This window comes from Bubalus bubalis, chromosome 7, assembly GCF_019923935.1.
Source record: "Bubalus bubalis isolate 160015118507 breed Murrah chromosome 7, NDDB_SH_1, whole genome shotgun sequence".
NCBI lineage: Eukaryota > Metazoa > Chordata > Mammalia > Artiodactyla > Bovidae > Bubalus > Bubalus bubalis.
In genome coordinates, this window is record NC_059163.1 from 26793403 (window position 1) to 26817253 (window position 23851).

The following is a 23851-nucleotide window of genomic DNA, read 5'->3' on the forward strand; positions in this document are numbered from 1 at the left end:
ATTTATTTATAAATTTATTTATTTATTGGAAGGGGAGAGGTAAAATTGTCATTATATGCAGACAACATGATACTATATAGAGAAAACCCTAAAGATTCCACACAAATACTAGAACTGATAATGAATCTGGCGAGGTAGCAGGATACAAGATTAACATACAGAAATCAGTTGCATTTTATACTAACAATGAAATATCAGAAAGGGAATGTAAGAAAAAACAATACCTTTAAAATTTGCACCAAAAAACCCCAAAGTACTTAGGAATAAACCTGACCAAGGCAGTGAAAGATTTATATGCTGACAACTATAAAACATTAATAAAGAAAATTAAAGCTGATTCAAAGAAATGGAAATATATCTCATGCTTTTGGACTGGAAGAATTAATAGTGTTAAAATGGCAATAGTGCCCAAAGCAATCTACAGATTTAATGTGGTCCCTATCAAATTACCCATGACATTTTCCACAGGACTAGAACAAATAACCCTAAAAATTTATATGGAACCATAAAAGACCCAGAATTGCTGAAAGCAATCCTAAAGAAAAAGAACAAAGCAAGAGATGTAATTCTCCCAGACTACAGACAATACTACAGAGCTACCATAATCAAAACAGTGTGGACTTGGCACAAAAACAGACACACAGATCAATGGAACAGAATAGAGACCAGAAATAAACCCACACACCTATGGTCAATTAACCATCAATAGAGGAGCAAGAATATAAAATGGAAAAAAGACAATCTCTTCAATTAGTGGGAAAGTTGGAGAATTGCATGTAAATCAATGAAGTTTGAACACACCCTCACACTATGCACAAAAATAAACTCAAAATGCTTTAAAGACTTAAACCTAAGAAATGACACCGTAAAACTCCTAGAAGCAATCATAGGCATTCTCCGACATAAACTGTACCAGTGTTTTCTTAGATCAGTCTCTCAAGGCAACAGAAATAAAAATGAAAATAAACAAATGGGACCTAATCAAACTTACAAGCTTTTGTACAGCAAAGGAAACCATTAACAAAATGAAAAGACACCCTATAAAATGGGAGGAAAGTCTACAAATGATATGACCCGCAAGGTTTACTTTCCAAAATATACAAACTCATAAAACTCAACAACAAAAAAACAAACCCAATCAAAAATGGGCAGAAGACCTAAACACATTTTTCCAATGAAGACATACAGATGGCCAATAGGCACATGAAAAAATGCTCAACATAGCCAACTGTTAGAGAAATGCAAATCAAAACTATAATAAGGTACCACCTCACACCTATCAGAATGACCATCATTAAAAAGTCTACAAATAACAAATTCTAGAGAGTGTGTAGAGAAAAGGAACCCTCCTCCACTGTTGGTGGGAATGTAAGTTGGTGCAGCCACTATGGAAAACAGTATGGAAGTTCCTCAGTAAGCTAAAAATAGAATTACCATATGATCCAGCAATCCTACTCCTGGGCATATATCCAGACAAAAGTACAATTCAGAAAGATACATGCACCCCTATGTTCACCGGAGCCCTATTTACAATAGCCAACACATGGAAACAAACTAAATGCCCATCAACAGATGAATAGAGAGAGAAGATGCAGTGTGTATACACAGTGGAATACTACGCCCATCAATTCCACTCCCAGTGGAATACTACAGTCATAAAAAAGAACAAAAGAATGCCATTTGCAGCAACATGGGTGGACCTAGAGATTATCACACTAAGTAAATAAGTCAGAAAGAGAAAGACAAATACCATGTGCTATCACTTATATGTAGAATCTAAATGAATCTATCTAAAGACCAAAGTAGACTCACAGATATAGAGAACAGACTTGTTGTGAAGGTGGGTAGACGGGGGAGTGATGGATTGGGAATTTGGAGTTAGTAGATGCAAACTATGACATAGAGAATGGATTAACAACAAGGTCCTACTGTGTAGCACAGGGAACTATATTCAATATCCTGTAATAAACCATAAGGGAAAAGAATAGTAAGAAGAATGTATGTATACAACCAAGTCACTCTGCTGTACTGCAGAAATGAACACAACATTGTAACTCAACTCTGCTTCAATTTAAAAAAGTATCACCTGGGTATTGGGTATGGAGGATGAGATTATTTTTAAATATATAGGTCCCCAGCCCCATCTCAGAATTTTCACAAGGTAGCACCCAGGTGTTAAGTATTCTGAAATTCTGAGGTCTATCCTAGTTAAGAACTACTAATAATTCAACCCCTTCATTGTTTTCATTGTATACCTTTTATTTATTGTTTTTATGATGTCTTATTGGTAAAAGTATAAGAAATTATGTAATCCCATGACCAAAACATATGTATCCTTTTCCTTATTTACTTTTTCTTGTTATAACTATAATGTTTATGTAACTTAATGTTCTGCTTGTTTTATAAATTCACATCTGTGTTGCTACATAGTCTTCGTGATTATTTATTAATGGCTGCATAATTTCACATAGATGTAATTAATTTATTTAGCCATTCTCCAATTGTTAAACATGTATTTCCAGGTTTTCATTATTATAAATAACACTGGTTCAAAACTTTATGCAATGGCTTGTTTCATAAAAATCTTTCAAATTATACATCCTCTTAGGCTAGATTCCCAGGCAAGAGATTATTTTGTCAGGTGTTGGATTAGTCTATAAGAAGGTTTACTGTAGGGCTCACATGATTATGGAAGCCAAGAAGTCCCAAAATCTTCAGTCAGCAAGTTGGAGACTCCAGAGTTGATGGTGTGGTTCCACATTTGTTCCAAAACATGGTTTTCAGCTGATGGGTACAAAAAGCGAGGACCTTCCCTCATACAAAGAAATAAATTTTTCGAACAACCTGACTTAACTTGGAAGCAGATTCTTCCAGAGGTAGTTGAACCTCCTGGTGAAAGTCAGCCTGGTTAACACCTTGACTGCAGACTTGTAAGACCCTGAGCTGAGGACTCAGTAAAGCTGTGCCTGAATTCTTGACCCAAAGAAACTTTGAGATAATAAACGTGTGTGGTTTTAATCGACTGTTTGTGGTTAGTTTCTGAGCGTAGGGAAGCAACACAGTGTGCTTCCTGGGAAACTTCATTTTCTTATTCCATCACTCCAGAAGAGTCTGGATTTCCATCAGTGAGTACAATCTGGAGAAGAGTTCAAATATTTTAAGTGAATACCTGTGACCCATGTGTTTGCCTTGCCTGTGTCACTAACTGAGAGACCAAGCATACTAATGAATTCACATTTATATCTGACCCCCTGGTGGCTCAGAGGTTAAAGCATCTGCCTGCAATGTGGGAGGCCTGGGTTTGATCCCTGGGTTGGGAAGATCCCCTGGAGAAGGAAATGGCAACCCACTCCAGTATTCTTGCCTGGAGAATCCCATGGACGGAGGAGCCTGGTAGGCTGCAGTCCATTGGGTCGCAGAGTCGGACACAACTGAGCGACTTCACTTTCTTTATCTTGTGAAAGAGAAGGAAATGGCAACCCACTCCAGTATTCTTGCCTGGAAAATCCCATGGATGGAGGAGCCTGGTAGGCTACAGTCCATGGGGTCACAAAGGGTCGGACACGACTGACCGACTTCACTTTCCTTATCTCGTGAAAACAGTTCAAACTCAACAAATAAAGCATGTGTTATTTCCACAACAACCTCCCCCACACTGTTCTTTATGATTAAAGCTAAACAAGGACTCTGAAGCTCCAAGATAACTCAGGGAGGATAAGTAGGGCCCTGGGCGGTGAGTATGTATAGGAATATACTGCTGAGAGCAGCCCATGAAGATAATCTCTGCCACCAAGGGCAAGGATGGGGCTTACAAAGGCAAAAGCCACAGAGCTTCACCAGGTAAAATGATGGGTCAGCATGAACAAGGTCTTGGCTTGTCAGTTCAGGATTGACTGTTTGTAGTGGAGCTTGAAGGGCTGATGGCTTAACTCTGGGTTTCGCGTCTGCTCACCCTAACCAGTTTTCTGGGAAGTAGCTGCTCTGGTTCCTTCTTCAGGGGCCCTCACTGTTTGCTAGTTACACCCTTTCGACTCTGTGTCCTGTGATAGGCGAGTCCTATTTGCACACTCAAGGCTTACAGAAAACTTCCTTTATCGATTAACATTCAAAATTAATAGGGGTTGGGGAGTTTTTATTTAAAAGGAACATTTACATTGTCCTAGGAAGAAATAGGAAAATCATGCCTCTAATCCAGTGATTTAGCCTTAACTGCTCATTAAAATCATCCAGGGAGCTTTTAAAACATAAAATGCCTGAGGCCCTACTCCAGACCACTTAAATCAAAATCTGAGTAAGAGACCACACTGTCAGGATGTTTTAAATACTCCCCAGGTAATCCTGAAGTGCAGCCGGGCTCCAATACTGCTTATCTAACTGGTTTACCCTGCAATAGAGAAGGATGATTATTTGGTAAGACATTAACTGCTGTTTGCAGTGGCATAACTAAGTATGAGAGGCCAATTCAGAAACCTAATATTTTTAGATTTAGAAGAGGAAACTGCCAGCTTCCCCCAGGGGTGACATCTTAGCCACAGAACATTATCAAAACCAAACTGACAAAACAACCGAGACCTTCTTAAACTCAAAAGCTTTTGCACAGCAAAGGAAACAATAAACAGAAAAGACAACCCATAGACTGGGAGAAAATATTTGCAAGTGACGTGACTGATAAGGGATTCAGTTCAGTTCAGTCGCTCAGTCCTGTCCGACTCTTTGCGATAAGGGATTAGTCTCCAAAATTTACAAACAGCTCAGGACACACGCAGCAACCAACACCCAGCACAGCCAACAACAAAAACAAACAAACAAAAAAAACATCATATTAAAAAAAAGAATATACTAACAGTCTTTTTCTATTTCAGGATTTTTGACATATCAAATTATAAATATTATAGAAGTTTTTCAAAGCAATTATTAATACTACTGCTGCTGGACACAGAATTCACACACAGTTATAATTAGGGTTCCTTAAATCTCTTAACAATCATTGCTTTAAAACTGAACGTTTATTTCTGTAGAAGTCAAAACCTTTTATCTATGTTTTAATGATTCACACAAGGTTGTAAATTTCTTAATCTCTGAGCGAGTGTCTTGAAATATTCCCAAAGACACAGACTTTAGACACTAACCTACAATCTCAACACCACTTTACAGACAGCTATGTGCTGAACGGGCTTCCCAGGTGGTGCTAGTAAAGAACCCACCTGCCAGTGCAGGTTAGACGTAAGAGATGCGGGGTTGATCCCTGGGTCAGGAGGATCCCCTGGAGGAGGGTACAGCAACCCACTCTAGTATTCTTGCCTGGAGAATCCCATGGTCAGAGAAGCCTGGCAAGCTGCAGTCCATAGGGTCACAAAGAGTTGGACACGACTGAAGCGACTTAGCATGTGTGCTGGAATGTTCCAGGCAGAAGGTCCTTGCTCCTAGAGGCAGCTTAGTCCTGTTTTTGGAGAGCTAATATGTGTTAGTAAGTTTTCCTTGCGTCAAGTATCAGCCTTGTATGAGGATCTGGAGTCAGAAGACGCTAGATTTTGATTCCCAGCTGTGGGACTTGGGTGGTCATCTGAGATCCCTGTTCCTGCTCTTTACAAGGTAAGTGGGGCGGGGGTGGGGTGGAGGATTGGGGGGGGTGGGCGATTAACACACCCACAGGTGTGTTGGGGTCTGGGGTTAATTAACACAGAATCAGAAACAACTGTCTTGACAGAACCCTCATCTTGGTCTGAAACTATAAGACACAGAGCTGAATCTCTTCATTATAAATCTTTATTTTCCCAGATGAAGATAATTTTCGGTGTGCGTTTTTAAACATTAGATTCATTGTTATATGTATTGTAATATTAAACTATTTCAAAGGTACTCACTTGGATTTTTTTCCTTTTTTTTTCCTTTTTTACCAAAGTTGTTTTTATGGTGTCTTACATTTATGGCAAAGGATATTGATTTTTCAATTAGAGCATTAGGGTAATGTTTTTTTTAGAGTCCAGAGTTTGAGAAACACCAGACTCTCAAAGTACAAACTCTGTTACCCAGCCTGTGCCCATCTCTATAGTCTCAAATCTGAGCTGCTTCCCAAACTCTTTCTAGCCACTTGGATCTCGTACCCCAGTTATACCCTACTATTCACATATTGGTTCCTTGATCTACCCAACCCTCCCCACCTGTTGGCCTGGCCTCATTCTTCAAGACCCAGCTCAAATGCCGTCTCCTCTGTGAGGCCTTCCAGGGAGCTGGCCTGAGGTTCCTGCCACTGGAGACCGACTCGCAGTCTCACGGTGACTGGCTTACATGCTGGCTCCACTGACTCCCCAGGAACCTAAGGCAGGGTTCATAGCCTATTCTCATTGCGTCTCCAGCAACCTGGCTACACACTCTGCAGATACCATTTGTTACTATTGTATGCTATGCTATGCTAAGTCACTTCAGTCATGTCCGACTCTGTGTGACCCCATAGACGGCAGCCACCAGGCTCCCCCGTCCCTGGGATTCTCCAGGCAAGAACGCTGGAGTGGGTTGCCATTTCCTTCTCCAATGCATGAAAGTGAAAAGTGAAAGCGAAGTCACTCAGTCGTGTCCGACTCTTAGCGACCCCATGGACTGCAGCCTACCTGGCTCCTCCATCCATGGGATTCTCCAGGCAAAAGTACTGGATTGGGGTGCCGTTGCCTTCTCCGATTTGTTACTATTAATAAGGGTCAAAAATTTCCTTCTTTCTAGGTTTGTTCACCACAAGGTTACAAATGGCTTCCCAGGTGGAATAGTGGTGAAGAATCTGCCTGCCAATGCAGGAGATGCAAGAAACACTGGTTTGATCCCTTGGTCGGGAAGATCCCCTGGAGTAGGAAACAGCAACCCACTCCACTATTTCTTGCCTGGAAAATTCCACAGACAGAAGAACCTGGCAGGCTACAAGTCCATGGGGTCGCAAGAGTCAGACACAACTGATCACAGACACACACAAATTACAAACTCAGCATGAAATGTTTCCAGGAAGATTAACAGAAAAAACTGTATCACACACAATCCAGCCTAGTCATGGCAACAAAAAAAATCCTGTTCTTTTTAAAGATCAAAACAAGCTACACAGATTTTTATTTAAATGATAATGCACTGATCTGACCACACAGGGCAACTGTACCTTCATACATTGTGGGTAGAGGTGTAAACTGATGCAAAAAATACAAAGAATTCTTTGTCCCAGTAATTTGTCTTCAAGATTACTATCTTCAGAAACATTCTCAGGAGTATGAAAATCACACGTTCACAGATGTTTTTGGTAGCATGGTTTGTAATAGCAAAAAAAAATTTAGAATCTACCCCAGAGTTCATTAGTGAGGAATAGAGGGGAAAATTTTATGAAATACTATGCAGCTATTAAAGAGAACTATCAACCATTAGCTGTGGCTACTCCTGGGGTGTGGGTTTTGTGGGACTTTGACTTTCTACTCACACAGTGCACAAGGAAAGTTTTGAATGAAATTCTGGAAACAAATTTAATTGCCAAGGCTACTTACTATTCAGTATCCTTTAAGATTTTTCTTCTGATTGTGAGATACTTTTGTAATTAAAAAATACAAAATTTAAAACCAAACTGAAGTTTGATGTTCCTTCAGTAAAGGGCCCCTAGGACTTAGCTGGCTGTCCAATAGTTAAGACTCAGTGCTCCCACTGTGGGGAGGCGGAGGAGGGGCGGGGGGCTCAGATCCCACTGGCAGCAGTGTAGTCAAGAGAAAAGAGGGGGGCCCTACACCTCAATAAATTGTATATTTAAAGCCACTAGATGTCACTCTGAGCAAATGTTCTGTATCACAAAGCTGTAGCTGTAGAAAAAGCTGATCCTCTGATGATCCCAACTAGCTAGAAATACAGATGTCATCTGGTCTCAGGAAATGCTGACTTGGGGAAGAGCCCCCGCTGAACTGCAGATGCCACACTCGGTGCCAAGTAGCGACAATCGGAAAGGAGAGGCACAATCACCCAGGTAGAGGCAGGATGTCTGAGGGAGGCAGGGCTGCACCTGGACCCTGAGCTGGGACAGGGATCCTCCTGGCAGGGGCTGGCCACACCGTGGCCACAGGCAGGCCGGCCCCGTCTTCCTCCTGGGCCATGAATTTATGTGTATTGGCTGCCTGGCCTTCACTATTGATTTTGCTTCCAAAATTTCTACCTTCAGGCAATACTTTTCCAGCACTTAGGAAGGTATTTGGGGGCCGGGGGGAGAGGAGTAGGAATCCAATCCCAATCTGATCAAACATCTGGATCTACCTACTAAGTTATAGGCGCTACAGAGCCCAAAGGACAGTATGAAATACAAGAGCGATTTACAGTCAGCAAAACCCAGACAACTGGGGGCAGTATGTGACATATGACCTGGTTTCTTCAACAAATAGATTATAAGGAGACAAGCAAAAAGAGATGAAGGGAAAACCCTCAGATTAAAAGAGACTTAAGAGCAAACCAAACAACTGCAACATATAGAACTTATTTAGACCCCTAATCAAAAAAACTGTTGGGGGAAAAAAATGACAATCGGATGTGTGAATACTGACTGGATCGTGCTGTTACTTGGTCGCTAAGTCGTGTCCAACTCTTTGCGACCCCATGGACTGTCTCCTGCCAGGCTCCTCTGTCCATGGGATTCTCCAGGCAAGAATACTGGAGTAGATTGCCATTTCCTTCTCCAGGGGATCTTCCCAACCCGGGGATCAAACCCGCAGCTCCTGCTTGGCAGGCAGATTCTTTACATTGAACCACCAGGGAAGCCCCACTGACTGGGTATTTGATGATACTTAAGTATTACTGTTAACTTTTTAAGTATGATAATGACACTGAGGTTATTTTGTTTTTAAGTCCTTAGAGAAACACACTGGAATATCTACTGGTATTTGTTTCAAAAGAGGGGTCAGTGTGTGGGGGTGTAGATAAAGTCACATTGACCCTAAGTTGATTCTTGTTGACTGGGTGATTACATGAGTTAATTATACTTTTTTTTAAAAATAATTTTCTGTTTGAATTTTACTTTAAAGCATAAAGTTAGACATCAGTGTTAAGGCGGGAGGAATAAATGACATACTTGACAAAGCAAACAGAGAAACTTTCTCAAGGCACTACTAGAGCCAGATGAGAACCATAGCAGACATGAAATCTCTCAGTGGATGAGAGTTAAACACAGTTTCCATCAGTTTTGTGGGATTTGGGAGGGGAAACCACTTAATCTCATTAAGCCTCCATCCTCAAGTGTAAATGGGCATCACATCAGTATTTTCAGGGGAGTCACAGACTTAAGGGAAAGGAACATATAAAAGAGTATTTTGAAACCCAAGACGTACTACCAAGTGCTATTAATAGTTTATGTGATAACACTAATTCATTTAGGGCTTCCCTGGTGGCTCAGATGGTAAAAAATCTCCCGGTCCTTGGGTCAGAAAGATCCCCTGGAGAAGCAAATGGCTACCCATTCCAGTATTCATGCCTGGAGAATCCCATGGACAGAGGAAGCTGGTGGGATACAGTCCATGAGGTCGCAGAGTTGGCCACGACTGACCCAGGATTTTCCAGGGGAGTCAGAAGACTTAAATGAAAGAAGCCTATAAAAGTATTTTTAAACCCATGACATACTACTGGAGTGCTACATGACATACTACTTGATATACTATTAGTAGTTCATGTGATAACACTAATTCATTTATTCACACAGACATTCTGTAAACATTTATGAAGAGCCGGATACTGTGTTAGGCACTGTGAATACAAAGATGGAACATTAGCCTTGCTTTGTCTAATTTCATGTTTATCAACCTTGGGTACACATTAAAAACACCAGTGCCTGGGCATCCATACCCAGACCATAGTCTCTGGGTGTGGGTCTTGGTTATAGGGTTGTTTGTTTAGAGCTTCACAAGTGATTGATTCAGCTTCGAGGGTTGAGAACCAGTCTTCTCATCAATTTCGATGAGTAGTTCTAAGCAATCTTTTACAAACCTGGGTCTTAAAAAAAAAAAAAGTACAAATGAATTTATGTACAAAATGGAAGTAGGACTACAGATGTAGAAAAACTTGTGGTTATCAGTGGGGAAAGGTGGGGAGGATTAACTGGGAGACTGGGATTGACATACACACAGTACTGTATATAAAATAGATAACTAAAAAGGGCTTATTGTATAGCACAAGGACGTCTAATCAATACTCTGTAATGATCTATATGGGAAAAGAATTTAAAAATAAGTGGATCTATGTATCTGTTGTTGTTTAGTCACTAAGTCATGTCGGACTCTTTTGTGACCCGACGGACTGTAGCCCACCAGGCTCCTCTAATGTGTAACTAATTCACTTTGCTGTACAGCATAAACTAAGGCAACATTTTAAATCAGTTACACTCCAATAAAACAATTAAAAAAAAAAGAAACCTGGGTCTTGGTTTATGTAATTTTCAAGCAACTTTAAATGACTAGAGACACCCTCTAGCTGTTTGATCTCTGAAAGGACAAGGACTTGTCCAGCTGTGCACCAAATGGCCATCTGGCCATACCTGACTTCCCAGTGGTCGACAAAGTCACGTAATTTCAGGTGATCCCCCTGGAATTTTCCATTGTGTTTTTCTTCCGTAGAGGGGATTTATCTTTTTTTGATTATAAAAGGTTTTGCTGTTGTTATTCAGTCACTAAGTCATGTCCGACTCTTTGCAACCCCATAGACTGCAGCATGCCAGGCTTCTCTGTCCTTCACTATCTCCCAGAGTTTGCTCAAATTCATGTCCCTTGAGTCGGTGATAAAAAGTTTGAGGTTGTACAAGTTTCTCAGTTTCAGACATGAACAAACGAGACTGGTCAGTGTCCTGACTCACATTTGAAGTCAGACTTTCCAGAGTTTGCACCCTGAGTCACACTGAGCCCTGAAACCACGGGGTGTGAAGGAAGAGATCAGTGAGCCTAACCACACTAGTCTACCCCACACAGAATTCCCCACAAACACTTCCTGTTTGACTTTCCAGTTTGTTCCAGAAGGTTCTGGAAAGAGAGAAATAGGATCTGCTGAAATGCTTAAGAAAGGAAAGAAAATCAGGTTGAGAGTAAAATTTCTGGAGAAACAAGTAAAATAATGCTCTGAAAGCAGAGTCCCAGATTCTCCAAGTCTCATTACTAGATGCATGAGTTATATAAAACCACAGAAATATGGATTTACTTGCAGATCTTATTTTACCTCTTTCTCTACATATCCAGGTATCTTTTCTTCCTCAATGCATATCCTCAAATGCAAACACCTGAGTGGGATCTTTCTGGGCACAGAGCAAGTCCAGAAGGAAGACAATACATGCTCTGAAACTACAGATACCAAGTGACACCCTAGCTCTACCCCTTACCCACTGTGTGACCTTGAATAAAATGCTTAAAATTTCTGTCTCGGTAAAGTGGGGCTCATGATAGATAATACCTACTTCAGTCAAGTTGCTGGGAAGATTAAATGAGATTACGCGTAAATGAGACTGAGATAAAGACTACTTAGGACAGCATCCGCTGCATAGTAAACTACGATTAAGTTTAACACACAATCTACTGCCAGAAATCCCTCAGGCCAGTGCTTCTTAAACTTTGTGCATATAATTATCTGGAGACTTTGCATATTCAGGGTACAAGTTTCAGTTTGGGAAGATGAAAAAGTTCCGGAGATGGATAGTAAGGTTGCACAACAATGTGAATTACCTAAGGCCACTGAACTGTACTTTTAAAAATGGTTAAAATGGCAAATCTTCTGTACATATTTGCCACAACTTAAAAGCACTTTCAGGGGCTGCCCTGGTGGCTCAGTGGTAAAGAATCCACCTGCCAATGCAAGAGACATGGGTTCAATCCCTGATCTGGGAAGGTCCCACATGCCTGGGAACAACTGAGCCCTGCATCACAACTATTGAGCCTGTGCTCTAGAGCTTGGGAGCAGCAACTACCGAGCCCTCATGCCTCAACTACTGAAGCCCTCGAACCCTGGAGCCTGTGCTCTGCTACAAGAGAGCAATCCCCGCACACCGCAACTAGACAACAGCCCTCACAGTAGTGTCCGACTCTTTGCAACCCCATGAACTGTAGCCCTCCAGGCTTCTCTGTCCGTAGAATTCTCCAGGCCAGAATACTGGAATGGGTAGTCATTTCCTTCTCCAGGGGATCAAACCTGGGTCTCCTGCATTGCAGGCAGATTCTTTACTATCTGAACCACCAGGGATGCCCAATGAAGACCCAGCACAGCCTAAAGGAAAAAATAGAATGCACTTTCAGTAGCACTTTGAATAAGCTCCTAGACGAGGCTGATGAAGATAGTTTGTGGACCACACTTTGAGTAGCAAGGTCCTCTGGGTATTGAACCACCACCATCAAATTGATATTACACTTTACAGTTAACATAAGGCATTTCTACATCCCTTGTCTCTGTGATCCCCAGAATAACAACACATGATACTGTATTCAGAGCGAATGCAATTCTTCCTCTCCTTCAAGCAAAACCTTGATCTTGGGTCACAGCCCTCTTATATCAAATCAGGGCTGTTTCTCTATGTAAGCAGACAGGATCTTACTTAAGGCCCTCTTTGTTTTTTTCCCTGTATTGACTGTTCTTTTTAGGGAACTCTCCCAAGCAAATGCTTCCCATATCACCTTAGCCTTTCCTTCCCCACTTACATTTATGGTTGGGGTAAAGACAGGTTCTCCAGCCTAAATGGGGCTTCTCAGGTGGCGTTAGTGGTAAAGAATCAACATGCCAATGCAAGAGATGCTTTGGGTTCCATCCCCAGGTCAGGAAGATCCCCTGGAGGAGGGCATCACAACCCACTCCAGTACTCTTGCCTGGAGAATCTCAGGGATGGAGAAGCCTGGCAGGCTATATGGGATCACAAAGCGTCGGACATGACTGAAAGACAGCACCAGCCTAAGCAGGGAGCATCTGCTTCACCCACTGGATGCTGGCCTTCCTCCCAGTCTGACCGGGGGCGTGTCAAACATCTCTGTATTTACCATCTTACTGACAGGACACATGGAAAACTGCTGAGCGTGTCTGTTGAGTGTGGGACCTGACAGCATTCATTAGAATTCTAGTTTTTATTCAGTCGTCACTGCTATGTATCAGCAAGTGAAAACAGAACTGGATGTGCTCAGCTACACTGTGTGCTTGGCATGACCGGCAGCCCAAAGCAACGGTTCTCCAAACTGCCTGCGTAAGCGAGTGACAGCGTGTTTCCCTGGAGAGCTGCGAACGGAGCTTTAGTTAGTGCGTTTGCTCACAGCTGTTTCTTGCACCAGAGGTTGACACAGCCTCAGACCGTGGGCTGCCACTAGTGTGTATCTCTCCATGGAGTGGTCTGCAGGAATCCTGCAGTAATGGGTCCATTTCCTTAGCCACTGGGAACAGGATCAAGGTCACTAGGCACAAGAACAAGGTCACCCGGCATCCTTAATTCCACTTTAAAAAGCTGTCCTGTCCACAATCTAACCTAAGAAGAAACTGCTGTTGAGGCCAAAGTGCCTGCCGCCAGCCCATCCAACAGTAGGATTCCCTCCAGTCAGCAGCAGGAATTCTCAGGGGTCTCCAGTCTCAAAGGGAGAGGAGGTAAGACAGATACCCCAGGGTTCAAGTCCCTGAGAACCTGGTTCTCCACATTAGAATCATCTGGGGAGGCAACCGTTTACTGATGCCTGAGCCCCATTCCAGATCGACATTAAGATAATCAGGATGTCTGGGGGTAGAAACTGGGCATCGACAACTATTATAAAAAGTCAGTCTAGGGTTTCCCTGGTGGCTCAGTAGGAAAGAGTCCACCTTCCAATGCAGGAGTCACGGGTTTGATCCCTGGTTTGGGAAGATCCCACATGCCATGGAGCAACTAAGCCCGTGTGCCCCAACTATTGAGCCTGTGCCCTAGAGCCTGGGAGCCACAACTACTGAGCCCACACACCACAACGCCTGTGTGACCTAGAGCCTGTGCTCCACAACAAGAGAAGCCAGAGCAATGAGAAGCCTGCACACAGCAACTAGGGAGTAGCCCTTGTTGGCCGCAACTAGAGAAAAGCCTGAGCAGCAACGAAGACTCAGTACAGCCAGGAGTAAATAAATAATTGTTTAAAAAGTCAGTCTAATGTGTGGCCATATTGAAAACCGCCGCCTCAGGGGGTTTCTGTTTTGTTCAGACTTTAGAGCAAAAATTATGATGACCAAGAGGCAGGAGCCTCTCATTACAAAACACAAGATTCTAATGTCTTTAATGACACAGTGGGAACACTGTGTCTGAGCACAGCAGTAGTTGGGATGAACTGTAATCATGGTGTAAGTGTGTTTACTCCAAGGGTGAGGATAATTTGCTCTTCAGTGAGGGCATAGAACCAAAGACCAGCTCCCACCTTGGGAAGCCCTGGCTGCTGACCCGGCCCCAAGGGGAGGACCTGCAGGGAAGAGGCTTTGGTGTGCCTCACTCACACTGGCTGGATGCATTGAATTTTGAAATAAAAGGCATTGTAAACTATAAAAGAATTCCCAAAATTAATCTCTTTATCTGAGAGGCAAGTTTGGAATGAACCATTCCATGACGTAGACAGCAAACTCAGCAGAACTGGGAAAACTACTGACACATTCACCAAATTCTGTTAAGATGAATATGGATTAAAACTTGATTTCTGGATTTCCTGGCCACTTTCACATACTCCCCTCTATCAGGAGGAGTATTTGGTTGAACATGCTTTAGGAAAATGACATCTCCAAAGATGAAAGTTTTATCTACAAAATTAGCGTTCTAATTTTTAAGAGATTTTAATATATGAAGAGACTGAGTCAACTGATCCATGACACTTTCCTTTTGATTTCATTAATGACTGGTTTCCTCTTTCCTAAGGGAGAATGAGGATCTGGTGATTTTTGCTTATCTCTTGTGGCTTCTGAATCACTCAACTAGTCAGGATTTCTAAAACACCACAGTGCATGCAGACACTCCTGCCACTTCCTGCTTCATCTCATCCTTTAAGAAGACTGAACCACCTATGGATCCACCAACCCACCAAGTTCTTCTCACTTCCATGTTTTTGCTCACACTGTCCCCTTTGCTTGGAATGTCTTTTCTGTCCTTCCCATTAAGCCTGGGTGAAATTTTGCCATTTGCAACAACATGGATGGACCTGAAGGGTATCATGCTTAGTGAAATAACAGAAAGACAAATACTACATCACTTATATGTGGCATCTAAAACATAAAACAAATGAATATTAAAAAAACAGAAATAGACACAGATACAGAAAACAAATGAATGGTTACCAGTGGGGAGAGGGAAGAGCAAGATGGGGGTAGGGGATTAAAGTAGTACAAACTACTTTGTATAAAATAAGATATAAGGATTTACTGGAGAAGGAAGTGGCTACCCACTCCAGTATTCTTGCCCGGAGAATCCCATGGACAGAGGAGCCTGGTGGGTTACAGTCCATGGGGTTGCAAGAGTAGGATGTGACTTAGTAACTAAACCACCACCACCCACAAGGAATATAGCCAATATTTTATAATAATTTTAAATGGAGTATTACCTATAAAATATTGAATTATTATGTTGTATATTTTCAACTAATATATAAATCAAGTCAAAAAAAAAAAAAAAAGAACAACAGGCACACTGAGAAAATGTGTTACATTCTACTCCAGGTGGTAGTCTGTGCTTCCTAGTGCTGAGAGCTTGTGAGTCTTCAAAGGGAAAGCACACACTCCTTTGGGATGTCACACCTCCGAAAGTTGAGAGGTCCACCCCCTCAAATTTATTCCTGAAGGACCACACTTTTGATCCCCACTGTTGAGAAGCCAAGAGTTAGTGCCTTGATTTTAGGAGACGCAGATAGGTTAACAAGCAAGGTTCTCTCGTCGGTCCAGCCACCCTTTTGCCAAGGCGGGAGGAACAAGCACGGTCTTCTGACAACGTGGTCCTGAGGAAGCAGATTGGAAAAGGTGAAACCTGTATCTTTCAGGACTGGTTGCTTCCTGGAGATGGCTTCTGTTCCTTGGAGGCTGCCAGGTTTTGTGATCCTGGCATTGGCAGGCCATGTTGGCTGTTAATTTGCCCCTCAAGTGAGTGGTGCCACATCTCTCGTGTTCTGTCTTTATCCACATTTTCTGTTCTTACACCACACCGCACCTTTCTTTTTTTTTCCGAATATAAAATTTCCTTAAGGTTTAAAAACAAACAAGGTTCTTCTATGGCTCCCAGACTACCCTGTTTGCTCCTGCTTAGTAGGGTGGTTGGGTCCCCATGATGATAGATCCAGAGGTTTCTTTGACTTTTCTCACTCATCACTATCTCTGTTCCAGATAAGATGAAAGAGAAGAGGGGATACTGCTTTAAAAGGGCTCAATCTGTTTCATCAAACTAGAGAGAAAGAGTGAATTCTGGGTTGCAGGCAGTCATTATTCACATAGTTTCATAGCTAGAACATGGGAGGTCTCTGAGGCAAAGTTGTGAAGCTTGCGTTTTATTTCATTTTGCATTTGAGCTTAAAAGTACTAGAACCTTTTCACAGAACTAGGTTATATAGCCCAATAAAAGACTGCTCATTAGAAATACTGTGAAAGGAATTGGGTTTGGCAAAGTGATACCTTAGCTAAGCTGTTAGTGTCTCACAGGTGATGTTATTCAAGACTGAATAACCAAGATTTTGATTTAAAAAAAAATACTGCACATCAATTTCGTAGAAGGTGATGGCAACCCACTCCAGTACTCTTGCCTGGAGAATCCCAGGGACAGGGGAGCCTGGTGGGCTGCCATCTATGGGGTCGCACAGAGTTGGACATGACTGAAGTGATTTAGCAGCAGCAGACCAATTTACCTGCACCACAGAAGTAAAACCTGTAGACGTGGAGAGTACAGGACTTCCCCAAAAGGAACTAAATATTTATCCTGCCAAACATACAGAGCAAGAGATGAGTGAGGTTTTGTCAGAGGAGGGAAGAATGTCTTTTCTCTGGTACCGAGTTAGCAGGGACCTGGACTCTGAGATAAGCAGACCTCTGGTGTGTTCTCTGTGGGAAATCGAACTGACCTTCAACAAGTGACGCCAGCACCGGCAGAGCTGAGCTTAGAATCAGGGGCTAGTGCTCCCTCCGCTTATCCAGCTCATAGCCTCTTGTCTCCACCACGAATGAGATGGCAGAACAAGACTTCCTCTGTCAAGGCATGATTCATGCAAAGGTCAATGGATTTACCTTAAATCTTTTAAGCTGAAATTCTCAACATGTATCTTTCAGCCAAGCTACTAATACAGTTTGGTACTTTTCTACTTGTTGCAATTATTTGTCCCGATTGTTCATTAGCAAAACCCTAGGTCTCCTGAATTATTCATATCTCAAGAACAACCACAAAAACGTATTCTGATCAGAGACAAGTGTCTTGGCCCCGCCAAGAATGAAGTATTGGCCCTATCCTAGTCCCATGCAAATGAGGGTCATAAGGACTCATTGGTTTTTAATGTGCTGATACTACACGTCATTAGAATCCACATATATAAATACCTTCCAGTTATCCAGATCATCTGGAAACGAGGCGTCAAGGAAATCTCAACCATCTTGAACATTCTGTTTTTCCTGGTGTACAAGGTAATACATATCCTTTCAATTATAAATTTTATTATTTTATCAAAAATATAGACAACTGGAAAGGCTGAGAATTAAAGAATTTAATATATTGACAATAACATTTTAATTCTCTTTTATAGTCATGTGGCCTATGTTTTTAACTCTTTAAATATTATCCCATGGATTCACATTTTATTTATTTTAAATATGTTACTCTGATACTTGTTCCGGGCTGTATTAGGGTTTTAAAATAGTGAGTGAAAACAAATTATAGAAAAAGAGCAATCACAAAAATCCTACATAGGTGGAATTTTAGAAGTTATGCCTATTTCCCTCCTCCATATTTAGAGCAATGAATATATGGAAAAAAAGAGGAGCATCAATCAACAGTTATAAGAGGGGAACATAAAGGATGCAAGCCTTCCAGTAGGCAATAATAGTTACAAGAATTTGGTCTTGATATCATCCTCTTGAAGGCTCTCTCCCCATTTCAAATATAATTTAACCTCAAAGATGGATTTTTTTAAATCAATCATTGGCAGCTTGTTTCAAGACATATTCTCTTATGGCATTTCACAGATCTATGGTTATTGGATATGCGTTGTCATTTTCTGTTTTGATTTATTTTAAAATTATAGCTCCCTTTGTAAAAAGTATTCTAAATGACAGAATTAATTTTTATAATAAACATTTACCAAGTGACCCCTCTTATAAAAGTGAATCAATTAATATACTAAAAAAAAAATTAATATACTGTTGGTAAAAATTATAGCATTCTTACAGAGAAGGAAAACAATTATTTATCTTCAGAATGCCTCCTCTCTCTTCTCTTCCCACAAAACAACAATAAAGGGCATTTTGTATACCATTTAAAAGATGTTTTAATAACAGTGTAGCTTTTTTCTTGTTTTCAAGAAAAATGAAAATGATTGAAATAAAAGTTACCATGATATAGTAGAAAACAGAAAACTGTGAATCTATTAGAATTTACTATCACATCAAATAAACCCTCTATATCATAATATAGGAGTATAGACAAGACAAATACCCACTTCTAAGTGGATATTATACTACTATCTACCTATCAAAGTCACTGTAAGAATCAAATGGAATAATAACTGTATTTCAAAAACTGTGTTTTTATAAACAGCTGCTGCTAAGTCACTTCAGTCATGTCCGACTCTGTGCGACTCCATAGACGGCAGCCCACAAGGTTCCCCCGTCCCTGGGATTCTCCAGGCAAGAACACTGGAGTGGGTTGCCATTTCCTTCTCCAATGCAGGAAAGTGGAAAGTGGAAAGTGAAAGGGAAGTTGCGCAGTCATGTCTGACCCTCAGCGACCCCATGGACTGCAGCCTACCAGGCTCCTCCGTCCATGGGATTTTCCAGGCAAGAGTACTGGAGTGGGGTGCCATTGCCTTTCACTAGGTAAATATTGCTAATAAGTATGAAATCTGCCTGCAGTGCAAGAGACCCCAGTTTGATTCCTGAGTTAGGAAGATCCACTGGAGAAGGGATAAGCTACCCATTCCAGTATTCTTGGGCTTCCCTGGTGGCTCAGGCAGTAAAGAATCTGCCTGCAATGTGGGAGACCTGGGTTTGATCCCTGGGTTGGGAAGATCCCATGGAGAAGGGAATGGCAACTACCTCCAGTATTCTGGCCTGGAGAATTCCATGGACAGAGGAGCCTGGCGGGCTACAGTCAATGGAGTCACAAAGTGTGACACACGACTGAGCAACCTTCCCTTTATGAAGTGTTTCATACTGTACCTGAATGTGTGTGTGCATGATGTAGATCTTGAATTAGAGCCACACACCATTCATAAGGCATGTGAATCATAATCTATATTCCAATTGTTTAACAGACTTAGTGACTAAACAACAACAACAAAATTATCTTCCAGAATCTCTAATCTATACATCCTTTGGTTCCTAATAGCATAAGCTTCAGTCAAGTTTCTTAAGAATGTGCCTGATCCAGGGTCAGGCTACATAAGCAGGAAAGGGTTACATATTTTCTAAGTTAAGAATTAATACTCTTGTTTTACTTACAGATAGAGTCTAAAGATGAAAGTGGTGTTTCTGATCACTTTCCTTTTGGTCACGGCTCACTGCACACCAGTAAGTAAACTCTTAATGTTTATTTCTGCAAATCAGCCTTTAATACTCAAATCTTCAAAAAAAAAAAAAAATCTATCATTGGAGTCAAAGTCACAGTTCTTTGAAGCTAAAAGTAGCTCTTTCAAGGTATCTTTAAAAACCCTGTTAGAGGGCTTCCCTGCTGGCCCAGTGGCTAAGATTCCGAGCTCCCCAGGCAGGGGACCTGGGTTCTATCCCTGGTCAGGGAATTAGATCCCACATGCCACAAAAGACCCACAGAAACCAAAAAAATAAATACAAATAAATATTAAAAACAACAACAACAACAACCTGTTAGAAAAACAAAAGAAGGCTGTCAGAAAAGCAACAGATTTGAGTCAAACGTAGCAGGGAACCTCGCCTGGCCTCAGAGCACAGCTGTGGTTCTCAATCTTGGCTGCATTTTGGAATTGCTTGGGAAACTTGACAAAGTTCTAAGGCCTGGGTCCTGCCCTCCCAAGCCTGACTTAATTGGCCTGGGGTGTGATGCAGGCATCAGGATTTTTATCATCTTCCCAGGTGACTGTTCCACTGGGCAGCCAAGGTTGAGAAGTGCTGGTGGAGGAAGGGGCGTTGACTGCTCTGGAGAAGCCCTTGATGAACTCTGAGACAATCAGAAGCCCCATGGTGGTTTAGGAAGACTGCAGCTCAGGTTGTTACTGTGAACAAAGGAGAAAGTGAACACAATGAGATGATTCCAGGCTTACCTCGGAGATACGGCGAGTTCAGTTCCAGACCACAACAATAAAGCAACTATCTCAAGAAAGCGGGTCATATGAATTTCTTAGCTTCCCAGTGCATATAAAACTTATATCTATATTATAACCTATTATGTATGTATGCAGCAGCGTTATATCTGCAAAACAATGTGCACCTTAATATTTTTTGTTTGCTTAAATTTTTCCTTTTCTAAAATTTATTTTTAAACCATGTGCACTTTTATTGAAAAATAATTTATTGCTAAAAAACACTAACCATCATCTGAGCCTTTAGCAAGTCGGAGTAGTAACATTAAAGATCACGGAGCACAGATCACCATGACAAATATAATAATAATGAAAAAGCCTGAAACACTTGAGAATTACCCAACTGTGGCCCAGAGACACGAAGTGAGCAAGTGCTAGTGGAAACATGGACAGTAGACCTGCTCGTCACTGGGTTGCCACAAACCTTCGATTTGTTTTGAAAAATATGTACTCTCTGTGAAGCACAATAAAACTAGGTATGCTTGTATTTGAGATCATATTTTTGGTACTAAAACAGATTAGTGACTGATGTTAACAGATACAATATTCATTTGCTTATTCTAAAAACAAATGTTTCTTGAGATGGGCGATCATGCAAGGTGCCAGAACTACTCAGATGACAAAACATAGTCCCTGCCTTTTGGGAACTCAAAGTCCAAGCCTCCTAGTTAATTACTATTATTATCATTACATCTATTTCCTCAGTCTCCATATTCTGTCTCTCAATTTTCACAGGTACAAGAATTTTATCCTGAAATTCACCATGATTACTTCTTAAACTGGCAGGTAATTGTGTGTGTGTGTGTGTGTGTGTTTTAAAAACCACCTAAATTAGGAATATTTGTGGTCTCCTAGGAAAATGTGATTTAAAGAGAAAATATGTGAGACATTTTCAAGAAGTAATATTTTCAGGAGCATAAAGTATGATTACAAGATTTTCTCTTAGAAAAGGGAACCCTCCTACACTGTTGATGGGAATGTAAATTAGTGCAGCTACTATGGAGAACAGTATGGCGGTCCCTTGGAAAAATAAAAATAGAACTACCATATGATCCAGCAATTCCACTCCTGGGCATATATCCAGACAAAGCTATAATTTGAAAAGATACGTGCACCTCTGTGTTTATAGCAGCATTATTTACAATAGCCAGGACATGGAAGCAACCTAAATGTTCACTGATAGATGAATGGATAAAGAAGATGTAGTATATATACAATGGAGTATTAGTCATAAGAAAGAATGAAATATTAATAATGCCATTTGTAGCAACACAGATGAACCTAGAGATTATCATACCAAGTGAAGTTAGGTCAGACAGAGAAAGACAAATATGATATCACTTATGTGTGGAGTCTAAAATACAACACAAATGAACTTATCTACAAAACAGAAATAGACTCATAGACATAAAGAACAGATTTGTAGTTGCCAAGGGAAAGTGGGATGGAGGAGAGATGGATTGTGAGTTTGGGATTAGCAGATGCAAACTATTACATATAGAATGTGTGTGTTAGTCACTCAGTCGTGTCCAGCTCTTTACGACCCCACAGACTGTAGCCCACCAGGCTCCTCTGTCCATGGAATTCTCCAGGCTAGAATATTGGAGAGGGCTGCCATTTTCTTCTCCTGGGGACCTTCCCAATCCAGGGATCAAAGTCAGGTCTCCCACACTGCAGGTAGATCCTTTACAGTCTGAGCTACTAGGGAAGCCCACACATAAAATGGATAACAACAAAGTTCTACTATATAGCACACGGGAACTACATTCAACGTCCTATATTGAAAAGAATATGAAAAAGAATATATATGCATAACTGAGTCAGTGTGCCATAATTTCTGTTGTAAGCATAAATTAATACAATACTGTAAATCAACTATATTTGAAAAACATTAAAAAATATATTTTCTCCAAGGTAAAAATGAAAAAAATCTAAGGTGGGAAGCATAGGAACCAGCCTCACTGGCATGGCTAGGAATTCTGTGGACAGTTCTGCCAGTTGGGAAAATCATCTCCAGAGAAACAGACCTCTCTAGGCCTGTGAAAATCAGAACATCAGCCTTGAGTTATCTCTTGTCTGAGTGAACACCACCGTTCTCAGTGTGCAACTGATTTAGATTCTTCTCTTTCGCAAATAAGGGGACAACGTAAGTCGTAAAACTGCTTTTACAAGTTTAGCATAATCTGACTTCAATAATGTAGAACCCAGAAATCACCAGAATATTTTGTTTTTACAACTTAATATTATGTCTTTACTTTTCAGAGGATCCATCACAGAATGAGCCCATATCAACTATTCTTGTATCACATGGTAAACTCATTCAATCTAATATCTAAAAGTCCTCATTAAAAAGTTACACGTGCAATTAATTCCTTTTAGAACACTTTATCTCAACTGACAAATGTCTTTGTCTCTCTCTCTTTTGCTAAACAAGCTCAGAGATCAATTTATACTTATTTTCAGGAATTATGTTTCATATAGACTTTTTGATCTGTAGATGGCGGCTTCTTGGTATATTGCTTGCTTCTTCTCATCTCCCTGAAGATGCTTGGAACATCTTTGAAAGCTCAGGTTTCTGCTCAGAGAGAACTGCCAAAGCATATAGCTCTCTGTTTCTCACCTTGATACTTGACTGTCCTTTCCTTTCATAGGCAGGGATGAATCTCTATGTTTCTATGGATCCTTGTTGCTTTTTTTTTTTTTAGTGAGGCTGCTCATCTCTGGAAAATTTTTGTACCAGTACTCTTCTCGGCTAACTCCTAACTCCATTCTCTTCATAAGATTGTCCAATTAACATTACAACAAGCTCCTTTATTATTCACAGACCTTAAAGTAATTTTTGTAATTTCCTCTTGGAAGTAATTTTTTTTTGAGAACTTAAAAAAAATCTTTGAACTGAAACAAAATTTCCTAACAATTAAGTGTCAGATAACTGTTTTGGTTTTTCTTTTCCCCCTTACAGTGCCTTCAGAGGCTTTATGAACTCTGCAATACCTGTGTAAGTTTTCATTCTTGATTTTTCTATCACTATCAGCACTTGAGTGAAGAATGAAGGCTCAGGAAAATAAAGGGAAAGACATAGGAAACGTGAAATCATGTTTGAGGGTTTGTCGTCATAATATTCGGAGAAGGCGACGGCACCCCACTGCAGTACTCTTGCCTGGAAAATCCCATGGACGGAGGAGCCTGGTGGGCTGTAGTCCATGGGGTCGCGAGGGGTCAGACACAACTGAGCGACTTCCCTTTCACTTTTCACTTTCATGCATTGGAGAAGGAAATGGCAACCCACTCCAGTGTTCTTTCCTGGAGAATCCCAGGGACAGAGGAGCCTGGTGGGCTGCTGTCTATGGGGTCGCACAGAGTTGGACACGACTGAAGTGACTTAGCAA

At 41.1% G+C, this 23851-nt stretch overlaps 1 long non-coding RNA gene across 1 annotated transcript; it reads right to left on the reverse strand.

Annotated features, from left to right (window-relative positions):
• Positions 1-9769: 9769 nt before the first annotated feature.
• LOC123334548 lies at positions 9770-19762 on the reverse strand. Its single transcript, XR_006552567.2, has 2 exons — positions 19630-19762; positions 9770-9987 (listed from the first exon to the last, which is right to left on the reverse strand). It is a non-coding gene; the product is annotated as an uncharacterized LOC123334548 (long non-coding RNA).
• Between the last annotated feature and the right edge of the window lie 4089 nt (positions 19763-23851).